Here is a 22,697-nt window from a genome sequence, read left to right on the forward strand (position 1 = left end):
CTACTGTTGGTGGTGGTCAGTACTGGTGAGTCATGGGGGCCCACAGGTGATGTTTAATGTGTTCATCTTAACAGCTCATGTTTAAGTCAGGAAATGTGACCTGGTGGACCAGGTTCTAAAGTCATTCCACTGTGGCGACTCCCAGATGAGTCATATCTGTGTACCTGATGGCATCAGGGGAGGTCACAGGAAATGGCTGGCTCTTAGCTGTGGCGTCAAGGTTTGCCGTGGGAACACGTTTTTGGATTCTAGCTCTGCCACCAGCTAACTTGAAAATCTTGTTTCTATGACTTCTGTGCATCTGTCTTTGCCTATAAAACAAAGATAATCTCTCTCCTGGCCGATTGTGAGCATCAAAGAGCGGGCATTTCACTTCCCTGTCACACATAGGGAGTGCCCAATTACCTAACTGTGAGCCTGGACACAACTTTATGACATAGACCGTGGGGATTCTGCTTTGGCCTAGCCAAAGTCACGTGGTGGGAAGCAGAACCAACTTTTGAGGCTAAACACCATACACTGTCCACTTAAGCCAGATCCTGGACTAGCCTCCCAGGTTGACCCACTTTTTTTTTAAGGTTTATGTGTTTTTATTGGTAAATCAGATTTACAGAGAAGAGGAGAGACAGAAAGCTCTTCCATCTGCTGGGTCACTCCCCAAGTGGCTACAACGGCCAGAGCTGAACCAATCTGAAGCCAGGAGCTTCTTCTGGGTCTTCCATGCAGGTGCAGGGTCTCAAGGCTTCGGGCCATCCTCTTCTGCTTTCCCAGGCTACAATAGGGAGCTGGAAGGGGAAGTGGAGCAGCCAGGATACAAACCAGCACACATATCGGATCCTGGCGCATGCAAGGCAGGAACTGTAGCCACTAGGCTGTCACTTCAGGCCCAAGGTTGACCCATCTTTACAATATGCTTTTCTCCATGCCACAAACTGGACAGTGAAGTCGATTATTATTATTATTATTATTATTATTATTATTATTTTATAATGCATCACTTCTCAGCCTTTTGGCTAAGATCAAGTATATTTTATGATACAGTTCCATAGGCTCTGGGACTTCCCTACCCAACTCCCTTCCCCTCACCACTGATTTCCCCTCTTGTATTACAATGAGTAGTTGGAAGGTGAAGTCTTGCTCACTCTTGCTAACACTTCTCTTTGTAGTCCCAGTGGAAAATCACCCAGAAATAAGATCAAGGTTTGGTTTTTCACATAAAGATGAAACGCTTATTGGACGGTTGAGAGTAGTATAGTTGATTTTTACATTATTTTTTAAATTATTTTAATTAACTAACATCAAATAGGAAATAAGATTAATTATAGCACATAAATCAATGTAAGGAGCTGTTGTTCTGTGGAACTTTGATTTCTGTTCCATATGGATACAGATATACATGCGCATGTGGGTGTTTAAGTGTTAAATACACTGTAAAAAGTTTGAAAACCACTGTCTTAGATCATTTCCTTTTAGAAATGAAAAAAACAAAAGCAGGCACCTGAGGTTGCACCCAGATAGGGGAGGCAAACCGCCTTACCTGAGGCACCTCGTCTGCCTGTGGCTGTGCTCCTTAAATGGAAAAAAATCAGGGTCCAGGGACAGCAGGCGACGGCTTCAGAGCCACAATGGAGATCCCACAGCCAGTGGTTTGAGACTCCATTTCCTGTGTATGTATAAAATCCCTAGCAATTGTGTTCTTTCCTGTGACTCACTGTGAACAAATACAATGGAAGTTCAATGCCAGACTTTGGAGATGAGGTCATAAAAGATATTGTGACTTGCCCCCCTCCCAGATCACTCACACTGGGAAAACCAGCTGCCACACTGGGGAAGGTCCTCACACTGCCTTACGGACAAATGGATGTGCCTTGGGAGTGAGCCATCCTATGGTCGCAGAGCCTCCAAAGCTTGGTCCGACCCCTGGATACCTACATCCCCAGCTTGTCTTGGTTGAAGCCACATGAGAGACCATCAGCAGAACCACCACCTCACACTCAGAGAAAAAATGCTTGTCACTGTGAAACACCAACTTTGGGGTCATAGTCACACAGCAACAGAAAATACTGAACTTATTGTCTTCATGGAGAAAGAATGTTTTCCGTGAAAGAAAATGGTCAAAGTTTTCTTATGGAGATATACTGAGATGTCAATGAACAAATACATGCTTTATAGACATTTATTATGTTGCTGATTTTGCTAAATGTCATGCAGGACACTTAAAATCCTTAATATTGCCAACACGAATATACCAGTGTGTGTGTGTGTGTGTGTGTGTGTGTGTATTTTTACCAGATGTACTTTTACAATATGTATTTATTTGAAGACAGTGACCAAGAGAGAAGGACAGAGATCTTCCATTTCCTGGTTCCTCCCCAGATGGCCCACACACAGCTGGATCTGCGTCAGGCCAAAGCCAAGAAGCAGGAAATCCATCCTAATGTAGCACATGGATATTAAGGACCCAAGTGTTTGAGCTGTCTGCTGCTGCTTCCCAGGTCCATTAGCAAGAATGCATTAGAAGGGCAGCTGGATCGCAAACTGGCACCTTGGTATGGAATGCCAGTGTCACAATGGTAGCTTAATTCACTGTGCTATAATAGCATGTATTTAAAAACAAGAAGTGATATAGAATTTTCTAGAAGGTTGAAGATTGTCCAATAAAAATCTGATTTCCCTTCATAATAACTGTTTTTGAAATACAAAATCCTTTTCTAAAAATTTTTTCTCTCCCTCTTGGTTTCCACGACTCCCTTTCTCAATCCCTCTCCCCCTTTGCTGGCGCCCTCTACACATCTTGTTGGGTAAAACTTCCACTCATTTCACCATTACCAAAGCTTCAGTTGGCATTGTAATCGGTCAAGAGATCATTACTGCCACCTAGTGTTAAAATGAAACAAAAGGGAGGCAAAGAAAAGAATCAAGACATTGAACATTGTTCCACATACTTATTATGCAATGTCTCCTTTTATATCACACAATAGATGTTACTATTAATTTATTTTTTAAAGATTTATTTATTTATTGCAAAGTCGGATATACAGAGAGAAGGAGAGACAGGAAGATCTTCCGTCCAATGTTCACTGCCCAAGTGACTGCAATGGCTGTTGCTGCGCCAATCCGAAGCTGGGAACCAGGAACCTCTTCCAGATCTCCCACACAGGTGCAGGGTCCCAAGGCTTTGGGCCGTCCTCGACTGCTTTCCCAGGCCACAAGCAGGGAGCTGGATGGGAAGTGGAGCTGCCAGGATTAGAACCAGTGCCCCTATGGGATCCCGGCGCGTTCAACGTGAGGACTTTAGTCGCTGGGCCACCACGCCAGGCCCAATACTATTAATTTAGTAATGGATTCGGGGGATTAGATAAGAAAAATGTGAAGCACCATAATCATAATTAACTTTCTGTTAAAATTCATTTCTGCTTGAAAACCAACATTACAGCTGTACAGAATGCTGCCACCACAGACAAAATTAGCGTAATACACTACTACATTGGCCAGCATAACTTTTTCTTCATTTCTTTATCATCATTGTAATTTTATGATACAATTCCATAGGCCTTGGCATTTCCCTTATCTCCTCCCCAAATCTTCCCCCTCAGAGTTCTGCTATTATAGTTCTTCATAAACAGTCATAAGCCCATCATTGTGGACATAAGACAATGGCACAGAGTCAATCCTAGTGTCAAGATATATTTCACAGTTTCATTGGGAGTCCATCTTTGATCTGGAAGTAGAGATGCATACTGTATTATGTCCTCACTCCTGCATATGTCAGTCTCCATTACACAGTTACTAGACATCCCCTTAAATGAAAAGCCACAAAACAAAATCAGCACCAGGGAGAAAAATAGAAATTAACAACGCCATGAAGTTAAATAACATGTTACTGAATGACTAATGTGTCGTTGAAAAAATGAAAAACAAAATCAAGAACTTTTTTTAAAAAAAGATTTATGTATTTTTTTATTGGAAAGACAGATACAGACAAAGGAGGAGAGACAGAGAGGAGGATCTTCCTTCTGCTGGTTCACTCCCCAAGAGGCTGCAATGGCTTGAGCTGAACCAATCCACAGCCAGGAGCCAGGAGCTTCTTCCAGGTCTAAAACACAGGTGCAGAGTCCCAAGGCTTTACGCAGTCCTCAATTGCTTTCCCAGGTCATAGTCAGGGAGCTGGAAGGGAAGAGGAGAGCTGGCATTTGAACTGGTGCCCATATGGGTTCCTGGACTTTAGCCACTAGGCTAAGGCACCATGGCACATAACTCTTATATTTGACATTTTAATAGTGTCTCTTATTTCTTGAATGCTTTTGTTAGCTTGACCCAGCTCCGCTTCCAGCTTTTTGATTGTTTCCCCATTGTGACAAGAAATATCTTCCAATTCTAAGATTCTTTCTTCTGCCTCCATCATTCTATTATTGAGACTTTCCATTGAATTTCTGATTTACTCTATTGCATCCTTAATTTCTTATAATTCAGTTTGATTTTGTTTGTATTTCTATTTCCTATGTGACATACTCCTTAAATTCCTTTTTTTTTTAAGATTTATTCATTTTATTACAGCCAGATATACACACAGGAGGAGAGACAGAGAGGAAGATCTTCCGTCCGATGATTCACTCCCCAAGTGAGCCGCAACGGGCCGATGCGCGCCAATCCGATGCCGGGAACCAGGAACCTCCTCCGGGTCTCCCACGCGGGTGCAGGGTCCCAATGCATTGGGCCATCCTCAACTGCTTTCCCAGGCCACAAGCAGGGAGCTGGATGGGAAGTGGAGCTGCCGGGATTAGAACCGGCGCCCATATGGGATCCCGGGGCTTTCAAGGTGAGGACTTTAGTCACTAGGCCATGCCGCCGGGCCCCTTAAATTCCTTGAACTCCAATATGTGCTTTTCATTGTTGTAAGAAGCTTGGTAATGAGTTTTCTGAATTCGATAGCCCCCATTTTCCTGTGCATTCCTCAGTTATCCCTGAGGTTGGCAGAGCCTTTTGCTCCTTTGCAGAGGAATCTTCAGTAATATTCATTGTGCCTCTGTCTCTTCTTTTACTCTTGGTCATTGTACTTCTGGTTAGCAGATTCTTCTCCTTAGGGCAGGTTTCTAAGCTCACAGAAACCTATAATCACCCCTGGTCTACAATTTGATTTTACTTATTACAGTTGGTACCCAGTTCTTTGTTTGCAGTCACTTGTGCCTCTCCCTCCAGTGAGTTTCAGGTCTGTGTTCTTATGTTAGATTTCCACCATGGTCTGCAGAGCCCCAGCAAGTGGCTCACCACTCTCCACCTCCTGTGATCCCATGCTGTTGTTGCATCTTTGTGCAAGTTTCTCTCCCTTCTGATTTGAGCAGTTCCCGAGATTAGGGAGACACCAGGTGTCCTGAATAGCTAGGTTGCTGGTGGTACTGGTCTTGCCAGAATCTGCTGGCTGTTAGGTATGTGGGCCACATGGGTCTATTTTGACCCATAAGATACCAAAATCAGTATTTTCCCTCAATGGATTTGCTCCCAGCTCAGTGCATGCACAACTTACTGTTGTCCCCGCAGCCTCAAAGCCTTTGCCACACTATACAAACTGGCACCTAATGTACCATTCATGGACTTGTGGATCTGCTGGCCATTAGCTCTGGGGCTACCCAGACCTATTTTGAGTAGAACCTGTAGGATACCACATTGTTGCAATTCACTGAACTGGAAATGAGTTTGCTCCCAGCTTAGTGCATGTGCAGTTCTGTCCCATAGCCTTCGCCTCCCTACACAAAATGGTTCCCAGTTCAGTCCTCGTGAGAGTCTGTGAAATCCACTCTGTTCCCGCACCACCTGTTTGGAATCTGCTGCTGTCTCTGCTCCTGGTCAATTCAAACAACCCAGCAGGACAGGCAGTTCTTTGTCTGGGTTCACCTCCTGAGCTTCTGGTGAACTCCCCCTCCCACCTGGTTGCTGGTGGAGTTCTGGCCACCAGTGGAGTTCAGATCACCCATTAGCTAAATGTCACTAGGGTATCTGGTCACTGCAACACCAGAAAATGATCTCTGCTGTTTTCCTGTGTCTGTCAGTCTCCAAGTACCCCTCTTCTGTCATTTTGTCCTATCCTATTTCCCAGAATGTGCCTCTCTGCTTTACCCTCGCTAATTTTTCTCCATCTGTTTAAACGTGTCCTTACCCTATTCCACCGTCTTGATTCTCTCCACCATAACTTTTCTAAGATCACAGAATTTAAACCTAACATTACTTGATTCCGATTTAATGCTTTCAACCAAAAATGACACTATATATTCTCCAAGGATTATAATTCGGGAGAAGTTTTAGATTTTAGATATAATTTTGTTGATCTTTTTGTTTGAACAACTGAATAACAGAGGAACACACACACAGCAAGAGAAACATCTTGCATGCCTCGTTCACCATCTACACAGCTTCCGAAGTTAGGTCTGTGCCATGCAAAAATCAAAAGCCAGAAACTCCATTCTGGTCTGCCATATGGATGGCAGAGGCCCAAGTACCTCCACTGCCTTTCCAAGTACACTAGCAGGAAGCTGAATCAGAAACAGAGTAGCCAGGACTTAAGCTCACACCCTGTGGAAGTGTTCATAAAAATACTTTCTATTCCAGGGCTTTATGCTTTATGTTTTGCAAGTTGTGAGTCTTTAAAAGAAGACCTGAAACTCCACAAGCAGAATAAGACTTGAAGTGACTTAATTAGTGCCTTTCTACTTCCTTTCATAGGAATTCCCCTTAACCTTGTAACTAGCTAACATGATAGGCATAACTGCAAGATGATTCCTGTTATAGCTTAAATGGTGTTCTCTCAAAATTCATGTGTGGAAGTCTACTAGTATGTTTGGAGATAGAGCTGTTAAGATCTTTAAAGTAAAATGAGAACATATGGGTAAAGCCTAATCCTATATGACTGGTGACCTTATAAAAAGAAGAAATTAGACACACACAAAAGGAAACATACAAGGCCATTCTCTGGCAGGCCAAGGATACTGGCTGCAGAATGAAACCAACCCTGATGAAAGCTTGATGTTGACCTTGTAGATTCCAGGCTGCTCAGGGAATGAATGTCTTTTGTTTAAGTCACCAAACCTGTGGCACTCTATTATGGCAGCCCTGGTGACCTAACAGAGCCCTCTTGATTCCCATGCCCAAGGCACAAGCCCTGCATCATCCCCTCTTGAGTGGGCAGAGCCTGTAGCTGTTAATAAGACAGTTGTTTGCTTGACTGGATGTTTCTGTGGCAAGGACAGCTCAGGGATTATATTAGGGTCTCTCAAACTCTGTTCTATCAAACAACTCACTCTCTTGCAGGATGAGAAAGGACACTTCCATGCATCATCCCCATGGGAACTTAGAACAACCCCTGCTGACAGCCCCAAGAGAATGGGAACTTCATCTAGAAGAAGGGACTGAATTCCACCAACAGCTGCAGGAAGCTTAGAAGAAGACCTGGGTTCCAGATGAGAACACAGCCCAGCTGATACATTCATTTCAGCTTTGTGGAGACCCAACCTTCAAGAAAAGGGTGGGCTGTTATTTTCCACTACTCAAGTTTGTGGTACTGATTTTCAGCACTAAATAAATAAATAAATACATTCATCACGGGCTCAGTGCAGTAGCCTACTGGTTAAAGTTATCACCTTATGTGTGCCAAGTTCCCATATGGGCGCTAGTTCTTAATCCCGGCGGCTACACTTCCCATCCAGCTCCCTACTTGTGGCCTGGGAAAGCAATCAAGGATGGTTTGAAACCTTGAACCCGCATGGGGGACCCAGAAGAAGCTCCTGGCTCCTGGCCACTTGGTGAATGAACCATCAGATGAAAGATCTTCCTCTCTATCTCTCCTTCTCTCTGTATATCTGATTTTCCCATAAAAATAAATAAAATCTTTTTTAAAAAATTCATCATATTAACATGGCTGCAAATCCAAAAGTCAAGTCTATCACTGTGTATAATTCAAGTCCATGTAACTTTTAACATCTTAAAGAAGGTCCAGAGCCCAGGATGATTTTTTGTTTTCCCTTAGTGTCTTTTTGTTTTTAATTGCACAGTCAGATGTATATTGAGAGGAGGAGAGACGGAGAGAAATATCTTTTGTCTCATGATTCACTCCCCAAGTGAGCACAACGGCCGGTGCTGCGCCGATCCAAAGCCAGGAGACAGGAACTTCCTCCAGGTCTCCCACGCGGGTGCAGGGTTCCAAGGCTTTGGGCCATCCTCCACTGCTTTCCCAAGCCATAAGCAGAGAGCTGGATGGGAAGCAGGGTTGCCGGGATTAGAACCAGCACTCATATGGAATCCCGGCACTTTCAAGGTGAGGACTTGAGCCACTAGGTCACAGCGCTGGGCCTTCCCATAGTTTCTTAAGAAGTTCCTCTTGGGGCCCGACATGGTGGCCTAGCAGCTAAAGTCCTCACCTTGTACGCCCTGGGATCCCATATGGGCAGCACCGGTTCTAATCCCGGCTGCTCCACTTCCCATCCAGCTCCCTGCTTGTGGCCTGGGAAAGCAGTCGAGGACGGCCCAAGGCTTTGGGACACTGCACCTGCGTGAGCGACCTGGAAGAGGTTCCTGGTTCCCGGCTTCGGATTGGCACAGCACCAGCCGTTGCGGTCACTTAGGGAGTGAATCATCGGATGGAAGATCTTCCTCTCTGTCTCTCCTCCTGTCTGTACATTTGACTTTGTAATAAAAAATATATAAATCTTAAAAAAAAAAAAAAAAGAAATTCCTCTTGGACATATGCCTTGTTAGAATTATAAGCCAGTTTAGACTATCCTAAAATCTGCCAAGTTCAGCAAAATTATGCTTCAACACTATAAACTGCTAAATACTAAAATGAAAATAGACACGAGACAGCTGAATAGTACCCTATAGCCATTATAAGGTGTATAGCAACCGGTTCTGTGTATAAACTAAAATTGAAATGTCAATGAAGTAGTCACAGGATGTGGTTAAGAACTTGCATTTTTTAACATATTTGTTACTCAATACCATGTCAATTAATTCCATGATGTTGTAAATTGTCGTTGATGTTATGTTGTGTCTTTTAATTGATCGAGATGATATTCTGCCAACTCAGCCATCAGACCAGAGATGGTCTCCCCAAGAAACCACTGAATTTATCTGGACAATAAGATGCTGGACTCTATGCTTGCAATGAAAGAATCTTGACTGAATTTGACCAGTAATACTACAAAAAGGTTGAGGGATCCAGCATGGGGGGAGAGTTTGGGGAGGGGATGGGGGAATTCCAGAGCCTATGAAACAGTGTCACATAATACAATGTAATTAATAAAAATAAACAAATAAATAAATAAATCACCAATTCATATTAAAAAAAAAAAAGAAGTTCCTCTTGGAATTCTGGATTGAAATTTCTTATTGCTTTTTCAAGTACCACACTGTCCATTCAGAATCAAAGTGGACAATGTTCTGTTTTGTTCTTTTAGTTAACTAAGATGCAATCTCCTTCCTCTGTTGGAGAGCATGCCTGTAGGAGTTTTGAGGGAAACCAGAACTTGTCTGGCACCATACAAGGGCCAGACCCCTCTTCCTCTGGCCCCGTGGGTCAGGCCAGACTCCTGACAGGGTCTGGACTCCCTCCTTGGGCTCTGGAATCTGAAACAGATGATTCAGACAAATAGGGAAAGCAGAGAAACCTTTCTGCCATTAGTGTCTGAGCTAATATTGGGTGTGGAAACCAGGAGGTGCACTGTAGCAGGCAACACAGAGGGCAGCCTCATGGCCCTGGTGACAACCTGCTGATTTGCGTCTGTGCTGTGCCCCTGGTGAGCTGTGTCTGAGGCAACTGTTCTGGAACCTGACATCCGACCTGTAAATGGTGAACATCACAGTTTTTCTCAATGTATCAGCCAAGGCAACCCATTCAAAATGCAAATTGGATTGGGGCTGGCAGATTAAGCTACCATCTAAAGTACTGAGCTCTCCTATGGGAGCTAGTTAGAATCCCAGCTGCTCCAGCAGCCCACCTAACATCTGCTCTCACATGTTCCAGTGAGTACAGTGACCCAGTTGGGCAGCCTCCTTGAACTTCCAGGCTATTTTCCAGACCCAACTCTCACACTCACCAGTGGATGCCTTGGCCTGGTCAAAGTGACCCTCTAAAACCCCAAGCAGGCTGGTCTCCAGACCTGGCCCTTGCATGTACCAGCAAGTGCTAAGGCCCAGTTGGAAACCCCTTAAACTGTTGCTAGGCCATACCCCAGACCTGGCTCCCATGGATTCTGGTGGATGCTATGGCCTCATCTGGCCTTCTCCAACCCCTGACTCTTGCTTATACCAGTGGGTGCAGTTGCCTAGTTGGCAGTGGAGTGGGGATGGAGGGGTAGAAAGGGGTGACCTCTACCAAGCCAGTCCTCAGATTTAGCTGTCATGTTCAGTGGCAGTTGCAGTGGTCACACAGCCCACCCCGCCCCCACTCCCTGCCCTGCTCTTTAACTGTTGCAATGGCTTGGAACAATCTGCCCGCAAACCCAGCTCTTGCACTCTCAGGGAGGTACCTTGGCCTAGTCAGAGCAACCCTCCAGAACCCCTACCAGGCTAGCCCCCTGACTTGGCACTCTCATTCACCAACAGGTGCTGCAGCCTGGCATATCCCACCTGCATCCCCAGATCCCATGAGTACCAGTAAGTACGATAGCCAGGCCCAGGAGATTCTCCAAGTACCCATGCCTAGCTTGCCCCCAGACCTATTTGTCCTGTGTGCTGGTAGGCGTAGCAACCCAGACTTGGGAGACTGCATCCGATTCATCATCTGTCTCAGCTCTCAAATGCAGTTGCAGTACCTGTTCTGTGGAAGTCCTTCCTAACCATTTTACACACCTCATATAGTCCTCAGTGGCCCCGCTCCAGCCTGTCCATAGTTTGCTGCACAAAGCCCACCATTGCGGCTGGGGTTCTTGGTGACCCCATTAGTGGCCCTTAACAGCATGCAGAGCTTCTATGAGGTTCTCCTGTGTTTGATGTTGCCTGTGTGATCACTCATAACTACAATGGGAACCTTGAAAGGGCAGGAAGTTTTCAAGTTTTCCCTACCATGTTCTGAGGACCTTGAGTACTTGCTAGGGATGTAGCCACAGCAACTCAACAGAGACAAGGGACCGTGACATCGTGGAATGAATGCCGTGCTACACAAGACAGTGGCCCCCTTTAGAAGAAGGGCTATGATTTAAGCAACACACATAAAGCGTTCTGATTTACAGTCAACTTTCTTTTTTCTTTCTTTTTTTCTGAAAGTCACAGAGAAGAAAGGATCTCCTATCTGCTAGTTTATTCCCCAAATGGCCACAAGTAATTTTTAAACTATCATATTTTGAAAAACAGCAATAAATCTCAAGTTAAACTATGAAAAAGTAATCACCTCTTTTTTTAAAGATTTATTATTTTTTATTTTTTATTGCAAAGTCAGATATACAGAGAAGAGGAAAGACAGAGAGGAAGATCTTCCGTCCGATGATTCACTCCCCAAGTGACCACAATGGCTGGTGCTATGCCGATCTGAAGCCAGGAGACAGGAACCTCTTCCAGATCTCCCACACGGGTGCAGGGTCCCAAGGCTTTGGGCCGTCCTCCACCGCTTTCCCAGGCCACAAGCAGGAAGCTGGATGGGAAGTGGAGCTGCCGGAATTAGAACTGGCGCCCATATGGGATCCCGGGGCGTTCAAGGTGAGGACTTTAGCCACTAGGCCACCATGCCGGGCCCAAGTAATCACCTCTTAAACTGCTAACCAGGCTAAGAAATAGAACACTGGGCGTTGGTATTGTGGCATTGCATGTAAAGCCACCACCTGCATCACCAGCATCCCATATGGATGCCAAGGAAAATGAGGTCATTGCTTTAAAATATTGTTTATAAGAAATGTGTTAGGGCTGACACTGTGGTGTAGTGAGTACAGATGCTACTTTTGGAACCAGCAACTCTGGCTGTCCCACTTGTGATTCAGCTCCCTGCTGCTGTGCCACCAGAGGATGGCCCAAGTACATGGACCACTGAACCCACGTGGGAGACCCATAAGAAACTCCTGGTTCCTGGCATTAGACTGGCTTATCTCCAACAATTGTTACCATCTGGGGAGTGAACTAGTATACAAAAAACAGTCTCTCTCTCTCTCTCTCTCTTTCTCTCTTTCTCCTTCCCTCCCTCTCTTTCTGTGTAACTCTGCCTTAAAATAAATAAACACATCTGTTAAAATACATATTTTTAAAATGTTGTGTTTATTTTGACCTACTTGAAAGGCACAGTGACAGAGATTTTTCCATCCTCAGTTTCACTTCCCAAATGCCTACAATAGCCTGGGCTGACCAAGTCAGAAACAGGAGCCAGAAATTGCATCCAAGTCTCCCAAATGAATGGCAGGGGGCCATTATCAGCTACCTCCCCACACACATCAGCTCGAAACTGAATCAGAAGCAGGTAACTAGGACTTAAACCAGCACCCCAATGTTGGATCTTGTATCCCAGTTAGCAGCTTAACCTATTACACCACAACACCCACGCCTAAAATATGATCTTAAGCCAAAAACCACAACTGGCTATTGTTAGAGTCTAAACTGTGTCCACTAAACCCATCTGCGGGAACCTTAACCTCCAACTGGATTACATTTAGAGATAGAACTGACTCTTTCAGGGAATAGTTAAAGCCGAATGACATCCAGAACTCATAGAAACCATAGGACTGGTGTCCTTGTGAGACGAGGAAGAGACATCAGGTATAAGGTTATCTGTGGGAATAGTGAGAGAAGCAACCATCTATAGGGCAAGGAGAGAGGCCTGCCAAAGACCAGCTCTGCCTCTCGCCCTATGGGGAAAGTAGTTTCAGTTGGGCACACTCCCAGTCTGCGGTGTTTTGTTACGGCAGCTCCAGCAGACCACATAAGTCCAGGACTCCTTTTGGTTTCCATTCCTTCATACCTTCTTCTCCTTTGTCTTTCTCATCCTCAAAAATATCTGAAAGAGAAACAGCATGGAGATGTGGTGATTTAAGAACCTTTTCCGGAAACCATAATGCTAAGGGAAATGAGCCAATCCCAAAAGGTTAAATACCACATGTTTGCCTTAATTTAAGATGAAATGATGTTATGTATAACATGTTATGTTTTGAATGTTATATGTTGTGTATAAACTAAAATTGAAGTATAGGTGAGGTGGTCACAGAAGGTGACTGGGAACTCGCATTTACTTTTAACATATTGGTTACTCATTACTATGTCAATTAATTCCATAATGATGTAAATTTTTGCTGATGGTATGTTGGAGCTTTCAATTGACTGGGATGATACTCTGCTGGCTCTGTCTTCAGACCAGAGAGGGTATACCTAAGAAGCCGTTGAACTTGACTGGACAATAAGATGCTGGACTCTATGTTTGGTATACGCTTGCAATGGGGGAATCTCAACTGAACTTGAGCTGTGGTTATGCAACTAGGTGGAGGAATCCACCATGGTGGGGGGGTTTGGGGAGGGGTGGGGAGAACCCAAGTATCTATGTAATTGTGTCACATAATACAATGTAATTACTGAAGTTAAATAATAAATAATTTAAAAAAAAAAAAAAAGAACCTTTTCCACTTTATTTCATGACCTCCCCCAACCCAGGAAGAAGTCCGTGGACTTGCCTCCTTGGTGTCCAGTTGGCCGTGGTCAGTGAGCGGACCTGAGCCAAGATGCTGTGGAGTCCACTGGCAGATGCACTCTGGTCTTGGGGACTACAAGGTGCACCATGGAAAGCAGTGCAGAGGGCAAGAAACAAACGAAGACCCTGGCCACTGCTCCTGCTTCTGCCACGACAAGTCAGCATAGCTGTGCTTCATCGCCTACCCAGAAGCCATCAACACTACTTCTCACAGGCATTTGGAAAGTCCATCTCCAAGGAGAGGAGAGCTGTTGCAGGAAAGTAATGGAATTGCAGTGTATGTGACAGGTAGGCTCCTGTGTAAGGCCACCGTGACTCCTCCAGTGGGTGGGACAGTGTTTATCATGTAAGCATGGAGACCTCCAGAAAGGAAAAGCAGGGGGAACTGGAGAAGATCTTCCTAATTTACAAATCTTGCAGGTGTTGAGAACAGGCAGGGTGAGCAAAGAGGATGCAGCTGGATCTCCTGACCTCACACAACTGCCACTCGGTGGCAGTGCAGACTCCCTGGACTTGCCCTGGTCCAAACTCGGACGTTGTCAGGAGTGAGCCCAAGACTCAAACCCACGGTCTTGGTAAGATCACACATCATGCCCTTCAAGTGATGTGAAAGACAATCTTTTTGGTTTGTTTTTTTTTTTTTTAAATGAAATTGGCATCTGGTATGAAATGTTAGACATGGCTTTGTGGGGGGGTGTGGAGGGAAGCACACAATTGACCTGAACTTGGCCCTAGGAAGACCACAGTGCCCATCTTCCAGGAAGACAGTTTGCACATCGCTTGGGTATCTGAGGTTCTAGCCCCTGTTGGAATGGACTGGTCTGGCCATGGACAGGCCTTCTGCAGTCATGAGCCCTTCAGAGGGTGAGAGAGTGGCTGACCTTGGAAACCGGCCATCTCCAGAAAAATGATCAGATCAGCAATTAGCTAGAAATAGACTATGAAAGCTTGGAAGGGATGATTGAAAAATCAATGTTTATTGCAAAGTAGGGATTCATCTTTCTCAATTTCTCTATGAGGGTTTTCTGAACTTTAATGTAGGGGAGCAAATAAACTTAGCAAAGAGAAATGAGGAAAATTCCTGGCATCCAGAAGAATCAAGGGGTGAAATTACTTAAAATGCATATTCCCAGGCCCTGGTGTTTTGAATCAGATGGTCTGGCATAAGGATCAAGAATTAGCTCAATGACAACCCTCAGAGCTTGCCTCACATCAGGAACCTGGGATGGGAGGGAGGCTGAGTGGGGCTTTTCCCTTTGTTTCTCCCTTGATCCCAGATATAGGGGGAAAAAATGATGACATTAGTGTGGAAACAATGGTATTACCCACTTTCCTGTAGCCCTTGATCCTTTGTACCCTAATCAACTAAGTAATATTATTAAAAAGAAGAAGAAGAAGAAGAATTGGCTGAATTGGGCCTGGCAGCATGGCCTGGCGGCTTAAGTCCTCGCCTTAAATGCACCAGGATCCCATATAGGGGTCGGTTCTAATTCCGGCAGCTCCACTTCCCATCCAGCTCCCTGCCTGTGGCCTGGGAAAGCAGTGGAGGATGGCCCAAAGCCTTGGGACACTGCACCCGTGTGGCAGACCTGGAAGAGGCTCCTGGTTCCCGGCTTTGGATTGGCACAGCGCCAGCCGTTGCAATCACTTGGGGAGTGAATCATCGGACGGAAGATCTTCCTCTATGTCTCTCCTTCTCTCTGTGTATCTGACTTTGTAATAAAAATAAATAAATCTTAAAAGAAAAAAAAAGAATTGGCTCAATGAAGATGGCTCTTTTCCAAGTCTTTTTAGACATGTCTCCAAGAATGACTGAAGCACACAGGTGTGAGATTATCCCTTGGGGTTTGTGAAAAACATATATGTCTTAGGCTTACCCTATTTTCATCTTCCATAGGGGGTGGAGCCCAGGGATGTGCATTTTTAAGAGAATTCTCTGTCAAGAGGGTTTACTGGTAAATTTTAAGAGCCTCTGGTTGTGGGCCGAACACAATGGCATAGTGGCTGAATCCTTGCCTTGCATCTGCCGGAATCCCATATGGCAACAGTTTGTGCTTCGGGTGTTCCATTTCCCATCTAGCTCCCTGGTTGTGGCTTGGGAAAGCAGCAGAAGATGGTCTAGGGCCTTGGGACTCTGCACCCACGTGGGAGACCCGGAAGAGGCTCCAGACTCCTGGCTTCAGAACTGCGCAATTCCAGCCATTGAAGCCACTTGGAGAGTGAAACAGAGGACGGAAGATCTTTCTGTCTCTCCTTATCTCTCTAAATCTGCATTTCAATGAACTTCAACTTTCATTTTTACAAAAATTGCATATAGCAATTAAAGTATCTACATAGACACCTCAAGTTTTCAAAAACTTCTGAACTTACCTATTGAATTCTTTTCAAAATTTTCTTGGCTTACGAAATAATTTTCTCTTCCATGAAAATTTCCAAAGGCAGATATACACAAAGAAGGAGAGACAGAGAGAAAGATCTTCTATCCACTGCTTCACTCCCCAAGTGGCTGCAATGTCCAGAGCTGAGCTGATCCAGAGCCAGGAGCCAGCAGCCTCCTCGGATCTCCCACATGAGTGGAAGGTCCCAAGGCTTTGGGTCATCCTCTACTGCTCTCCCAGTTTACAGGCAAGGAACTGGAAGGGAAGTGGAGCATCCAGGACATGAACAGGTGTGCATATGGGATGCTGGCACTTGAAGGTGGAGGATTAGTCAATTGATCTATCATGTTGGGTTGTTGGGCCCTGCTCCACTTTCTTTTTTATTCTATTTTTGATTATGTTTATTTAGTTGATTAGGGCGAGAAGCGTGGAGGCTTAGGGGAAAGAGGTAAGACCATTGTTTCCAAATTTTGTTTCTCTTCTTTCCGTATTTGGGGAAAATGGGGAGATAAAACGAGAAGCAGCACCCAGCCTCTCAACTGGCTCAGTACCCAGGGATGGGAGACAGTCACCCAATGCCATCCCAGTGTGGAGCATGCACTGAAGGTTCTGTTCAAGTGCTTTCAATAGTTCTGAAATGCTGTCAATCTCACTGATCCTTAAGGAAATCCTTCCAAGAACCATTGACTGACAAAGTCCACCTTAGAGTCTCCATCTGCTGTCAACACGTGGCTGGGGTAGTTGACCAATTTGTTCCGTCCCCCTTCGTCTGCACTGGTACCAGATGTTCTCTCCAGGCTCCAATGGACTGCCATATTCTCCATGAGCATCTGGGTATGCCATTCACTGCTCCATCTAAGCCACGAAGAAGCCTGTTCTGACACATGCACTCTGCAACCAGTCCACAGATCCTGCAATTCTCCCCGTAGTTGAAGTTTTAAGTCCAGTGGTTCAGCTTGGGGGATCCTCAAAGAAATCTCATCTGAAATGATCCCAGACCTGTTTCATGTGTGCATGCTAGTATGAGGTCCAGCTCTCTCTGTCACCCACATCAGCCTACACTCACACTAGTAGTTGCAATTGCTGGGTCAGTTCTGCCTCCAGCCCTGTCTTCTTCACAAACCAATGGGTGTTGCAGTCCAGGCTGATCTTCCCCTCACACAAGCCACTAGGAGCCGCAGCCTAGTTGAAACAACCTGCAATAACCCCACCAGACTCACCTCCTGCCCTGGTTCCCATGCTTGCCCGTATGTACAGCAGACTGGTCTAGTCTGTCCCACATTCCATTCAGCTCTCATACATGTCAATGGGTGTTGAAGCCTAGTTCAACCCAACCAGCCCCACTATCCAGGCCACACAATACATTGTTGGTGGGTACCACTCTCAGTCTAGCCACGTCTTCCCCAGTCCTGGCTTTCATGCTCACCAGTCAGAGTGGCAACCCAGGAGGGAAGTGCCCACTGTTTCCTTACTGGGACCACTCATACTCCCGGATCATGCACTTTCCATGACAGGCGTACAGTTCTACAGTTTAACTTGACAGGGCCAGCATCTGCCAGCTGATGTTGTAGCAAAGTCCAACCAACCCACACTCACTGTGACTCTTGCTTGCACCATTAGGAATAGTCAACCTTCCTGGCTGTTCGGTGATCCAGCCCACATGAGGCCAACAGGTATTGTAGCCCTGCCCAGTCTGGTCTGCCACTATCTTAACTCACGCTCTCCAGTGGGAGTGGTGGTCCAACAGGGGAGTCCCATGCAGTGCCCCCTACTGGCTTTGTCCCCTCCCCCTATTTCTCATGTGTGCTGAATGAGTGCTGTGGCCCACCCAGTCTGGCATGCACCTCTGCGTTTGCCAGTGGGTGCTGTAGCCTGGCCTGGCCAAGCCCACCTTCAATTCCAGCTCACGCTGGTGGGGACTACAGCCTAGCTCAGCCCAGCCAGCACCAAGTCCCAGCCCTCTTGTGTACTGGCATGTGTTGCGGCCAAACCCGGCCTGACCCACACTCCATTTTGGTGTTCAGATTTGCCAGCAGGTGATGTGAACTGACCTACACCAAATGTATACTGCTGGTACCATTCCCTGGTCTGGTCTGGGCTGCTCCCTATCATGGTTCTTGTGCTCACCTGCAGGGACTGTGTCCTGACAGAGGAGTTTCCCAAGCTCCTCCATCAGAACCTCTCCTAATGCCAGCTCTCACACACACCAGTGGGTCCATGGGCCAGCCCTACTCAGTCCACCTCATGTCCTAGAATGAACAGTGGCCTTTCCTGACCACCATTCAGCCCATTCCAGTTTTTATTGTTGGGTGTTACAGCCCAGCCAAGCCTGTTTCACACGCAGACACAGCTTATACCTGGCTCAGCAGAGGCAAAAACCTAGCCTAGCCCATCCTACACCTAACCCTAGTCCTCATGAGTACCAGTTGGTGTTGGAGTCTAGCCCAGTCCAGCACTCCCAGCCCTAGTCCACACTTGTGCTAAGGGACACTAGAGCCATATCCAGACCAGAACGCAGCTCCCACTCCGGCCCAGCACTTAGCAGTGGGAACCACATCCCAGCCAGGCTGTCCCCTTAGCTCTCCAACCAGGCCTGTTCTCAGCCATAGATCTTGTGTGTAACAGTGATTGCTATGACCCAGCTTGGCATAACACCTCACCTGTCATGACATTTACCTTTGGATGCAGTAGCCTGGCCTGACCCGGTCTGTCCCCAGTCCTGACTCTCGCTGGCAGGTGCTGGAATCTGGCCCTGCTCAGTCTGCTCCCATCCCTGGCTCATGCAAACCAGTAGGTGTGACAGCCTAGCCTGGCATGACCTGTGCACCAGCCTGGTTTCTGCACTTGCCAGTGAACTAAGGTTTGCTCGGCCCTGCCCAGTCAGCTCCCCTCCAAAACCAACCCACACATTAGCCAATAGTTAGAGCTGCCTTGCCTAGTTTGCCCAACCCCCAGGCCTGGACCATGTGATCACCAGCAGGAACTATGACCCACTAGGGAAGTTTCCCACATTCCCCCACTTGGCCCATTCCCAGACCCAGATCTCATGTATGCCAGCAAGCGTTAGGCCCTTGCCCAGCATAGCCTGCCCCTCCATCTTGGCCTTGTTTGAGCCGGTGAATTTGGTGAATGTTGTAGCCTGGTCCACACCCACACCTTATTTTTGGACACACATGCAGGTGCTGCAGCCTGGATCTCCCAGACTATGCTCGGTCCCTGTACCCATGAGTGATGGCAGGTTTCATGGTCACACCTAGCTAAGCCCATCCCTACTCCAACTCTTGAGTTAACCAGCAGGACTTGTATTTCCACAGGGTTAGGCTCACATATCCCTCACAGAATCTACCCCCAGACCTGGTTCTTTCACGTGCTGGTTAGTGTCATGGTCCTGCCCAATGTGATCCATCCCCTGTTCTGATATTCAGTCAGGTACTTGGATCTAACCCTGCTAGACAGGTCCCCAGCCCTAGCTTTCGCAAGGTGGTCAGCAATGTTCCATGCTAACAAGCCCTACTCAGGAGTCTCATGTGGGCTGATGTATCAGTCTGACCAAAACAGATCTTCCGGTCTCTCCCCTCCAAACCACCAGGTCTCAGTCCCCTTGCTTACTTACAAGTACAGTGACTCTGATATTGGGAGTCCCTCAGGATTCATTCCTCATCTACATGCATAGTGGTCTTATTCATGGATGTCCCTAGGCAGTAATTCCACACCCCCAAGACCCAGACCTTGCCACTGGGCAGCCAGTGGGTGGAGCCTGACGCCAGTTGGAACGCTAGCCGCCCAAGAGCGCATGACTCACTCACCGCTTGGCAGTGGTGGCTGGGGCTAGGGCCCCAAGCACTGAGTTTTACCTGGCTCAGGTACCCCCAGCAGCCACTGCGCTGCTGGAAGCTCCCACACCCAAGCCCTAGGCTCCGCTCACCACAAGACGGCGATGGCGGACAGAGCCATGGACTGAACCTAGCTCCCGAAAAATCCCTTCACAGTGTACTTACCATGAAGGGAGAAACCTCTCGGACCCAGACAAGCCCGGGACTCACTCACTGTTTGGCAGCAGTGGCTGCGGCTAGGGCCCCAAGCATTGAGTCCAACCTAGCCCACGCACCCCCTCAGGTGCTTCACTGCTGGAAGCTCCCTATTCCGCTTTCAATATAGCTGCTTGCTAATGTGCCTGGGGATGCAACAGAAAATGGCCTAAGTTCCTGGCTCCTACACTCATAGGGAAGATTTAAAAAAAAAAAAAAAAACTCCTGGCACCTGGCTCCTACTTCAGATCAACTCAGTTGTGGCCATTGAAGCCATCTGTGAAATAAAATCCATGGATGGAATATCTCCCTCTCTTTTGTCTCTCCCTATCTGTCTCTCGTGTGTGTGTGTGTGTGTGTGTGTAACTCTTTCAAATAAGTAAAATAAAATCTAAAATCTATTTATTTGAAAGGCATAGTTACAGAAATAGAGAGAAGGAGAGAGAGAGAAGGAGAGAGAGAGAGATCTTCCATGTACTAATTCACTCTCCCAAATAACCACAAAAGCTAGAACTGGGCCAAACCAAAGCCAGGAACCTGAAACTTTGTCAGCGTCTCCTATAAGGGTGGCAGGGGCCCAAGAACTCAGGCCACTCTCTACTGCTTTCCCAAGTGCATTGACAGGAAGCCCAGATGGAAAGTGGAGCAGCTGGGCCTAAAAGCAGTGCTCACATGGGATGTGAGCATATTATACCACCACTTAAGTTGCCTGTGTTTCATACCAGACATCAGTTCAAATCTTGACTTCTCCGCTTCAGATCAAACGTCCCATCAGTACATCCTGGAAGATAATGGATGATGACTAGAGCATTGGGATCCCTCCCACCCATGTAGAAGACCCAGATGCAGTTCTTGGCTCCCGGCTTCCACCTGATCCAACTCTAGGAATTGTGGGCTTAACCACTCTCTCTTTCTGCCTCCCTTCCTCCCCCCTCCCTTTCTGCCTGTCAAGTAGATTAACATAAATAAATAAGCATTTAAACTGGTGGTATGTGGGCAAAGACATGTATGTATATGGGCAGAGGCAGAAGAGGTTGTGCCAAAGGAAAAAGAGCTTGATAAGAGAAAGGAGATTAATGTCAGTGAGTTTCTGAGTAAGCTTAGGGTGTAGCTGGGGAAAACATGATTACATGTTCTAATCTGGGTTCACTTCCTCTCTTGCCTGAGGATCTTGAGCAAACTTTCATTTCTCTATTTCAACTATGATTTAAAAAAAAAAAGGAATATGCCTTGTGGAATTATTTTAAGAAATAATAAGAAATTGGAAAGCACCTTTTCCTCTTTGGCCAAAAGTGTACAGAAAAAAATTTCCACCATCTGGGCCAGCTCAGGAGAGGAAGTTGGTTCTTTATTTTTCTTTCCTTGCTTTCTCTCCCTGCAGTTCTCCTTCTGCACACTAAAGATCTCTACTTTTGTGAATGTTTTTTGAGGATTCATTGTATGCCAGAAGCTGGGGTGACTCGTGGGATAACAAAGAGATATAGGTTCTACCCACTGTTGTTGCAGGAACTGGAGCAATCAGAGCCCAAATCAGACATTGAAGTATCAAGCAAGGTCAGGAATCAATCGCCTAAAGCACAGGTGGAGAAGGTCCGGGCGAGGAAGGCAGGTTCTTCCAGTGGTCAGAGAGGAAGGGACCCTGCAGCCAGGGTCAGCAGGGCCTCACTCCTGGCTTGGGAAGAGTGCTGAGTGTGCAGAGGAAAGCAAGGGCGCTTAGGAAATGAGGGCCTAATGAAGCCTCACCACGGTTGTCTCCATCTCAGTTTGCTCACAAGTGGTGACTGGCCCCTTCCAACCTCTCTGTGTCTTGCCCCCACAACGAAGCACCAGTTTAATTTATCCATCACATCTCATGCACAGTGGCCATTCCTAATACAAATCACGCCAGGAAGATGACCTGGGAATGGTAGCTGTCACTTGACTGAACTGAGGAGTTGGGTCAAGAAGTGATGCAACTTAAAGTGGGCACTTGGTTGCAGCACTGAAGACACCACTTCCTACCAGAGTGCCTGTTTTGAGCCTCAGATGCTTCTCTTCCAGTCCAGCTTTCATTTGCTAACACACACTCCAGGAAGAGGCTGGGGATGGTTCAGGGGTTTGGGACCTTGCCATCCCTGTGGCAGACCTAGATTGAGTTTCAGGTTCCTGCCTTCCACCTGGTCCAGCACTGGCTGGTACAAGCTCTGGGGAATAAACAAGCAGACAGAAGACCTCTCCACCATCCCAATAAAATGGAAAAAAAAAAAAAGAAGAAAGAAAAAAGAAATGATAAAAAAAATTTTTTTCAAAGACGTAATGAAAGAATTTCCGCAATCTCCACGTGGCTGAGGATGGCAAAATCAATGCAGTTTCTGAACACTAGTGCTTTTTTCAGGCCTCCAACTCTACAACACACCTGGCTGCGAGAAGGTAAAAGTCAGCTGGTGGATAAGCATCAGGTTGACACTCCAGCATGACTACAGGTGCCACAATTAAGGATGGCCACTTAAAAAATAATCTTGGGCCCAATGCAGAAGCCTAGTGGCTAAATCCTCACCTTCCATCCACCAGGATCCCATACGAGCGCCAGTTTGTGTCCCAGTTGCTTCACTTTCTTCCAACTCCTTGCTTGTGGCCTGGAAAAGCAGTTGAGGATGGCCCTTGTAA

The 22,697-nt window shown here is 46.4% G+C and overlaps 1 long non-coding RNA gene across 1 annotated transcript; it reads left to right on the top strand.

Moving 5' to 3' along the window:
- Positions 1–36: 36 nt before the first annotated feature.
- Positions 37–20,949, top strand: LOC131480830 (uncharacterized). Its single transcript, XR_009245851.1, has 3 exons — positions 37–939; positions 13,609–13,906; positions 20,810–20,949. It is a non-coding gene; the product is annotated as an uncharacterized LOC131480830 (long non-coding RNA).
- The last annotated feature ends 1,748 nt before the right edge of the window (positions 20,950–22,697 follow it).

Source organism: Ochotona princeps, chromosome 7, assembly GCF_030435755.1.
Source record: "Ochotona princeps isolate mOchPri1 chromosome 7, mOchPri1.hap1, whole genome shotgun sequence".
Lineage (NCBI taxonomy): Eukaryota > Metazoa > Chordata > Mammalia > Lagomorpha > Ochotonidae > Ochotona > Ochotona princeps.